Below are 8,285 nucleotides of genomic sequence, written 5' to 3'. Positions count from 1 at the left end.
TCCTGATGCATCAAGTAAAATCCGGCTCCCCTCTGGACTCTGCCCCTCCCAGTACACTGATCCAAGCTGACAACATCATCCTTCCGACACTCTTGGAGCTCTTGAACTCCTCAATAAAGACAGGGCTGGTGCCATTGGCTTGGAAACATGCCATGGTGCGGGCACTCCTAAAAAAAACCACTCTGGATCCAGGCAATTTGAGTAATTACCGCCCAATATCACTGCTTCCCTGGTTTGCCAAGATTCTCGAGAAACATATCAACATCCTTTTAACTGAGTTTCTCGAACGCAACCAGCTGCTTGACATCTCCCAGACGGGCTTCCGCCCTAAACATGGGACGGAGACTGCCCTGTTGGCAGTGACTGAAGAGGCAAGGCGGATTTTGGATCGGGGAGGATCAGTGGCAGTGATCCTCCTCGATCTAAGCGCCGCCTTTGACACGGTAAACCACAAAATCCTCTTAAATCGCCTTTTCGATCTGGGAATCTCAGGAGAAGCCCTGGGCTGGTTCAAGTCCTTCTTGAGTGACCGCACCTTTCAGGTGTTTGAAGGTTCCGCCATCTCCTCCAGCAGACCGCTGGGATGTGGGGTGCCGCAGGGCTCCTCGTTGAGCCCTACACTTTTTAATGCATATATGAGGCCGCTGGCTGGGATTGTTCGTCCGCATGGTATTAACATCATTACCTATGCGGATGACACCCAGCTAGTGGTCTCCCTTGTGCAAGGGAACACCTGCCAACCACAAACCAACCTAGCGACATGCTTGGAGGAGGTCAAGAGCTGGATGACCATGTCCTGCCTGAAACTCAACGATGATAAAACGGAGCTCATGCTCCCAGGCCCCGCAGCCCCTTCCACCTTGGAGCTGTTATGGCCTCTGAGCATGGGCGCTCCTCCCACTCCCAGAGATAACATAAAAAGCCTGGGAGTGTGGTTGGACAAATCGTTGACCTTTAATACCCAGGCAACCAAGGTCTCGGCGGTCTGCTTTGGCCTCCTTAGGTCAATCAAAAAAATCCTTCCTCTTCTCCCCTTTGAGGCCAGGCAGATAGTGATCCAAGGACTAATACAATCTCGCCTCGACTTTAGCAACTCACTGTACCTCGGGGCTCCGGAGTATAGCCTACAAAAATTGCAGCGAACACAAAACTGTGCAGCCCGCACTCTGCTGGGACTCCCACGCAGAACCTCGATAAGACATGGCCTAAGGACCCTACATTGGCTTCCCGTCAGGGACAGAATAAAGTATAAAACTCTTTGCATCGCCCACCAAGCCTTTTGGAAGACAGGCCCAGAAATTAATCATACCCTAATTCTCCCCTACCAGCCCAATAAGTCACTTCGCTCCTCAAACGCCTTCTTGGCAAAAGTCCCTAGGATCTACAGAGCCAGATCAGGAGGCCGCTCTTTTGCCTACAACGCGTCCAGACTGTGGAACACTCTTCCAGGTCATCTGAGAAGCAACTCCAATCTGTCAAGTTTCCGCAAACAGCTCAAGACCTTCCTGTTTAACTAATTGGACCCCTCCTGGATTGCCTCTCTGGAAGACACTGTTCTAGTTCAGCGCCTCAGGGCAACTGTTGCGCTATATAAAATTGCTTTAAAAAAAAAAAAAAAAAAAAATTAACATTATAGTTCAAGACTTTCTGAGAAAAGAAGCCATAGTCCACCACTTACTGACCACCTGCCGAAGAATATGCACTAATTTCAGCCATTCTTTTACAGCTCGGGAACAGTTGAGGATCATTCAACGTGACTATAGAATGCCAGTCAAAGCACTCATCCAGGAGGTGGCAACATGTTGGAACTCAACTTATGACATGCTTGACAGTCTGTTTGAGCAGTACAGGCCAATCAATGAATATGTCATGCAAGTAGGGGATGCTACTGTAAAAGGCATGACCCTTCAGAGGGACCAATGGTGCCTAGTTAAATGCCTGACTGAGATACTTCTTCCTTTCGAGGTCTTCACACGTGAAGTCAGCAAGGAGGACTGTGCTATTGGCCAAGCTATCCCATTGTTGCAAATACTAGAGCATCAGCTGAAGGAGGTGTCTGAAGCATATAAAGGTGTAGAGGAAAAAAAGAAGCATATGAGTTAGTGGAGAGCTTAGCCCGTCGCTTAGCTGACAATACAAGGGTGCTAAATAAGATTTTGTCATAAGACCATTACATTTGTGCCACAATTCTGGATCCATGGACAAAATGGGCACTGAAGACATTAATTCCTTTTTCAGAAATGGATGTTGCCCTGTACAAAACTTGGATAGCTTAGTCAGCGAGTAAGTTGGAAAATAAACAGCTGCTAATTAAAAGCCCGGTAGATAAACCCACAACAAGTACTGCAGCAGGGCATCTGGCGTCAAGTTCAACTTCGGAACCTGAGGGCAGTGTGTTTGGCTCAGAACACTCACCAACCCTATTGACAACAGCAAGAACTGGATCATTAGTCCCAGTAAAATCGTTAAACGATTGGTATTTACATTTAAGCATTAGTGAGTCCAGTGCTGATGCAAAGAGAAAAGAGCCTGAAAAAAGTTTAGCACCCCTGAACATTGAGCGGATGGTCCAGGCCTATCTGGACGACCCAACAGAGGTGTACATTGATCAAAACTCAATGCGGTATTGGTATGGGAAAAGGGGTCAATGGCCACTGCTCAGCAGGCTGGCGATAAAGTATCTGGCTTGCCTTGTCGAAAAGTGTCTCTTCTGAACGTGTTTTCAGTGCTGCTGGTTCCACTGTAACAGTGAGATGGACCAGTCTCTCACCCAAAAACATGGAGAGGTTAACCATGATCAAAATGAATCAGCACTTTATACCACCGAATTACACAATACATGAATCAAGGGAGGAAGATGAGAACAGCGGCTCAGGTGAAAGAAGTACTGTGTTAGATGATGATTACCTACTTCTAGTTGAATCCCCAGAGTTTGAGGATGAGCTATACTTCCCTGACAATTCGGCTTGCACTTCTTACTGCCTTCCTGCCTTATTTTCTTTTATTTGTGTGTCTGTCTTTCTGGTTAGAAACTTCGAATCACAACAAATCCATCACCACCGTCTTCTACTCTTTTTATTGCCATATACAAGTCGTGCATGAAGTGAAGTCAAAGTGTACTAGTATTTACTCTACACACTAAGAGCGACTCAAGTCAATATTTCCACTCTTGTTGTTTAATAACAAAATTGTGCTTCTACTGCAGGCCGATCCATTGCATTTTTGAATATGGAATCTGGACTCACTCGGTACACTGCAGACTGAGTTGAACAACACCATAATGATGACCACAGTGACATAGTATATTCACAGTCACTCAGTACAAGGATCGGAGATGATTGATGGAATAAGTCAGGGCATTTCATGAGTGGCATAAAAGGTAAATAAGTCAACAACAACCACAGCAGACCTAAATGTCTGTGTAGTGGTGGAGTCAAGTGTAGCAGTGGTATGACTGCGGTGCATTGATTTAGTCACTTAAATTGCAAAATGCTTTGTTTCTGAATGTGCTTTGTCCAACTCTTTTAAAAAATGTACGCTAAATGGAGGATGTGCAAAGGGTGCCGTCAATGTGGGCCTGCTCTGTCCTGTTGTTGTTGTAGGTTAATGCTGGAAACAGACTAGAGTAGAGATGATGCATCCAAGCCGCCTCAGAAAGTGTTCTTGTTGCACTACACCATAACTTGTGCATTTTTTTCGACTTGGTTTCTCAATATCCCTTTTGTTTTTCCATCTACAATTACAGGCTGAGCCTTACCCTGTGCTATACTTGGGAAAATAATGCACACTTACCTTACCAATTAATCTACATCTGCCAGGCAGGCAGTGGCGGCACCCAAGATTGATGGACGGAGCATCTATGGAAGAGAGGATCAACAGAAATGCCGAGATGCAAATCCACATTTTGATCAGGATAACACAGTAACAGTATCAACTTTCATAATCTTTTCAATAATTGGATTCTTTTTTTGTCTACAATCATTCATTCATTGAAACTTTATTTCGGCTATTACACCCATAAAAGAACATTAAAAAAGAACACAATTTTGTACAACCTCTTAAAAAAGATCAAGAAAGTAGTCAATTGGCAAGTACAAAGATAAATAGTACAGAAACAAATGTGAGCTCACTTTTAGGGAACTTGGCCAATAAATAAACATCACTATGGGAAATATGGTTTTCTATAAATATCTTAAAAATATAATTTAACATCTAAATATTAAAACCAAATAAAAATTTCATATAAAAATATATCTGAAGCCCATCACCAACTAGCAGCCATTTAGTATATTTCAGTCAATTGATCAACCAGTACCTACACAAATAACCATAAGTCTTGCGTGATCCTTGAACAGAAAGAAGTGGTAAGCGACAGGTGTTATAAATTCTCATCGCAATTTTCGAGCAGATGCCTTCGCTTAGACCACATTGCAATTAAAAATTTTGAGATCACAACAACGAAAACCGGGTCAGTGTCTGTTTTTAATATCCTAAAGAATGCTGTAAAATTTCTAATACCCAGGTTTCTGCAGAGTTGGATCACCCACTTAGATCTGGGACTCTTATAAGCCGAACAGAAAAAAAACATGTGATTCACGGTTTCTTCCTCCACCAGACACCCAGGGCAGGGGCGGCCTATACAACCCGCCCACCTATTAGTTCGGGCGTTAAGTGGGAGCGTTCCATATCTAAATTGCAGGAACAGTTTTTTTTAGCTAAAACAGGTTGTATGGTATCTATCACTTGCTCAAACTTATACTGGCACTTAATATCAAGAAACCCATATGTTGGACTGGATGGGTTAGCGGTCTGTACAATGCGTGACAGGTTATATTCCTTCATGGCACTTGCTAGAGATTTTTTTGATATTTCTGCACATGTTATTTGGGTGCAGTCCATAAGTCTTCCCTGCCCATTGCTCTAAATGAGTCCCTAATGAAGGCCAACCAGGGGATTCTACCCACCCCCAATGTGGACAGTACAACTTTTAGTTTGTCCCTATATTGGGCTAATTCTGGGGTGCTCCACAGCCGGCTACAATCATTACAACAGTGTGTTCTTGTTGTTATTATTATCATTAGGTTTGCTCTCTCTTTATAATTCATCCCTACAGATATTGTAAAATGTTCGTTGCTATATGTAAAAGTAAGCCCGGTACATCTGAACACAAACTGTATGTAATCCGGGTCTCCTTATCAATCATCATCATGCATGCAATTCCTTTTTCTCCCTTAACATATTGATATGGATATGGTAGTCTACAAAGATTCTGTTGTTTGTTGTTTGTCCATGCGTACTGTTTTTCTTTGTCAAACCTTTCCCCTTCCCAACCATTCAACAAACCCTAACCCTCTTCCCCTGAGCTGAGTGACTAATTGAGGTGTGACTAAATTAAATGTACGCCAATAATGTATCACACACTTGCTGGGGCGGATGTGGCAAAAGCAACAGTACTTCAATTTCAAGGCAGGGCGAGGAACTACTTCTGCTTGCCCACCCATGAGCAGTATATTTGTGAGGTAATTTCTTTTTACCAAAGGAACCTAATACATCAGCATTAATTACTGGCATCGATTGGATTTGTTGGCATCCTCCTACACAGCACTAACGGTTATGCTTGTGTCCAGTGTACTGTAGGCCTAATCAAGTGACTCGACACAACTATAGTTTGTAACTCTGTGTATTAGGCTATCCCCACCACCATTATGTTTTGTTGTACTTTTGCATATTATTGTTTTGCAGTTCTGTCCTGTACTTCATTCTACTACTCTTCAAAGAGTCTCTCGCAGGCGACTGACTGTCTTGTTTTCTTTTTTTGCAAATGCTGCTGCCAGTGTCTACTACTACTACTACAACCACAACCAAGGCATGTTAGGAAAGAAAACCATCTTCCCCATGCAGCCATCGCTGTGCCTAAGTTAAACATGAAGCAAATGTAAGAGAAGTTTGGGGAAGGCATAATTAATAATGGACATGTTTTCATTAATTCAATTTCACACACCCCTTTGAGTCCAGTTGCAGAATACATAGACTAGAAGAGACTGATAGGTCTAGTAGGACAACTATGTGTTTGTGTATTACAAAGTCAGCCAATTATTTAAATCAAACACTAGCTGTGAGCGGCCCTGCACCAGCAAGGAAACAGTGTGATGGAAAACAGTAACCCCACCCACAAAACATTAACAACATCGTATGTAAAGTAGAAATATATAATTTAATCCCCTAACAAAAATAAACTATGTAAAAAAATCCCACAACACCTGACTCACCCCTCTCCCTAAACCCAACCAATGTCCGTAAAAAGTCCAACCTAATGTCCAATTGTCCAAAGAAACCCCAACGCCCGATTCCCACCCACCAAAAGAATAAATAAAAAAGGGACAATAAACAGGAATAGGGTCTTATGCTCGACGGGCTCGACTCTGGAGGACACGTACTTGCTCCTCTACGCGGGCAACACGGAGCTTCAATGTGTGGCAGTTGCATCCACAGGGGGGGCCAGCAGTGATGTTAAAGGAGGGGCGGCAGCGGGCGGCTGCCAGACGGTGGCGCCGTAACACTGGAGGGCGGTGGCTGGGGCCCGGGGCATTGGAGGAGGCTGCAGCTGCTGCCGCCTCCTCCTCATCCTCCTCTTCCAGGACCACCAGCAGACAGTATTCCCGCTGTATGGCCTCCAGCTTCCAGGGCCGGGCCTTGGTGGCCAACTCCTTCCTGTCAGGTTTCCCACTGGAAGGAGTAGCTATATATTAAGAAGAAAAAACAAGACTATTGTAAAATATACTCTTAGCAAAGCAGTAAGGCAAATTAATTTTACACATAGTGGCATGGTACATAACATTTGTGGTATGTATCTATCCTCCCACTTCCTTAGCCTTTAACATTTGTGGGAGTTTCAGGCATTCAACCAACCATGCATCTGATTCCTATCAGCCACCTATGCATTCATGCATCCCACGGATCCTTCTCTGTCAGTCATAAATATTAAATCTCGCCCGTCCTTCTTCCTTCCACCCTTCTTTCCCTTTTCGTTGAACCCATCCATCAAGGTCATCTGATCTGACTTTTAGTCTTCTCCATAAAACTTTCACAGCTGAGTTGAAACCAGATAGAAGAGGCCAATGGTTACTTAACACTCCCACCACTAATGCTTTTACTAATGCTAAGTAAAGTTGTTGTTGTTGTATAGCTTTATTTCGAAATATTTCATTTCATAAAAGCATTACAGTAAAAATCAATGTGAGATAAAAACAGTTATACATCAAAACTGACAAAATTTCAAGAAGGGTGCTAAAAATATACAACCTAGTAGATAACATCCTTTCTAAAAACATTTGTGCAAGTATAAAATTATCAATTTCTGATAGGAATAATGGTGAAGGGACACATACAAAAAGCAACCAGGCCACTGGAATGTATGTTGGCATCCTTACTGGAGGATCTTCCTCCTCGCGGTTCTTATCCTCCAAGCCCACCCCAGAAATTTTGCCAGGCCACAAGCAAACAGTGGGTGAGGGTCTGATCTTAATAGCTGTAAGGCCTCCAAATGTGACCGAGTACCCAGCCTCGCGCAGAGCGGTTTCAACCATCTGCGACGGGGAGCAGCGTAGGCTGGGCATTCGAACAGCAGGTGGGGGATAGACTCAGCCCTAGTTGTACAGAAAGGGCAAGTTTCTACAGTTTGCCATGGTGGTTTCCATTTTGCTGTTCTTGTGCCTAAGGGCAGAACCCCGGCCCTAAATTTGAAATACAACGCCCTATCTGATGGATTCAAGATCACATCAAGGTAGGGTTCTCTGAAGGGACGGGATTTGGTAGCCAAAAACTCCTTAGCTGCTCTACACAGATTAGGTTGGGTCACTCTCTCGTTATCCACCCACAACCAGAATATTTTCTTTAGCAGCTGTTTGGGTGGCGAAGATCTACTGGCCCAAGCATCATCCAGGCCTAAGTCACAAAGGAGGCGCTTTACACCAAGGAGCCAACCGATCTTATGCCAGCCCGGGGTTGAAAGAAGTTCGCTTAGTGCATCAGCATAGCTTGATAGTTCAGGGACATTCCATATGCGGGCCCACAGAAGGAGGGGACGTAGCTTGGCCTGATCAGCTATGGATCGTGTTCCTGTATCGAGTAGAAGGGGTAGAGTGGGAGAGCTATGGGGGAGCCGCATTAGATCTTTGTGGAACTTATTCTCCAGATGGAATAGGGTATCAGGTTTCTGGGTACCCCACAATTCAGCCCCGTATAATGCCGCACTCACAGCCTTTGCTTTGTAAATGTCGAGTATC

Source organism: Lissotriton vulgaris, chromosome 5, assembly GCF_964263255.1.
Source record: "Lissotriton vulgaris chromosome 5, aLisVul1.2, whole genome shotgun sequence".
In the NCBI taxonomy this organism is placed as follows: Eukaryota; Metazoa; Chordata; class Amphibia; order Caudata; family Salamandridae; genus Lissotriton; species Lissotriton vulgaris.
This window is presented reverse-complemented; position numbering follows the sequence as displayed.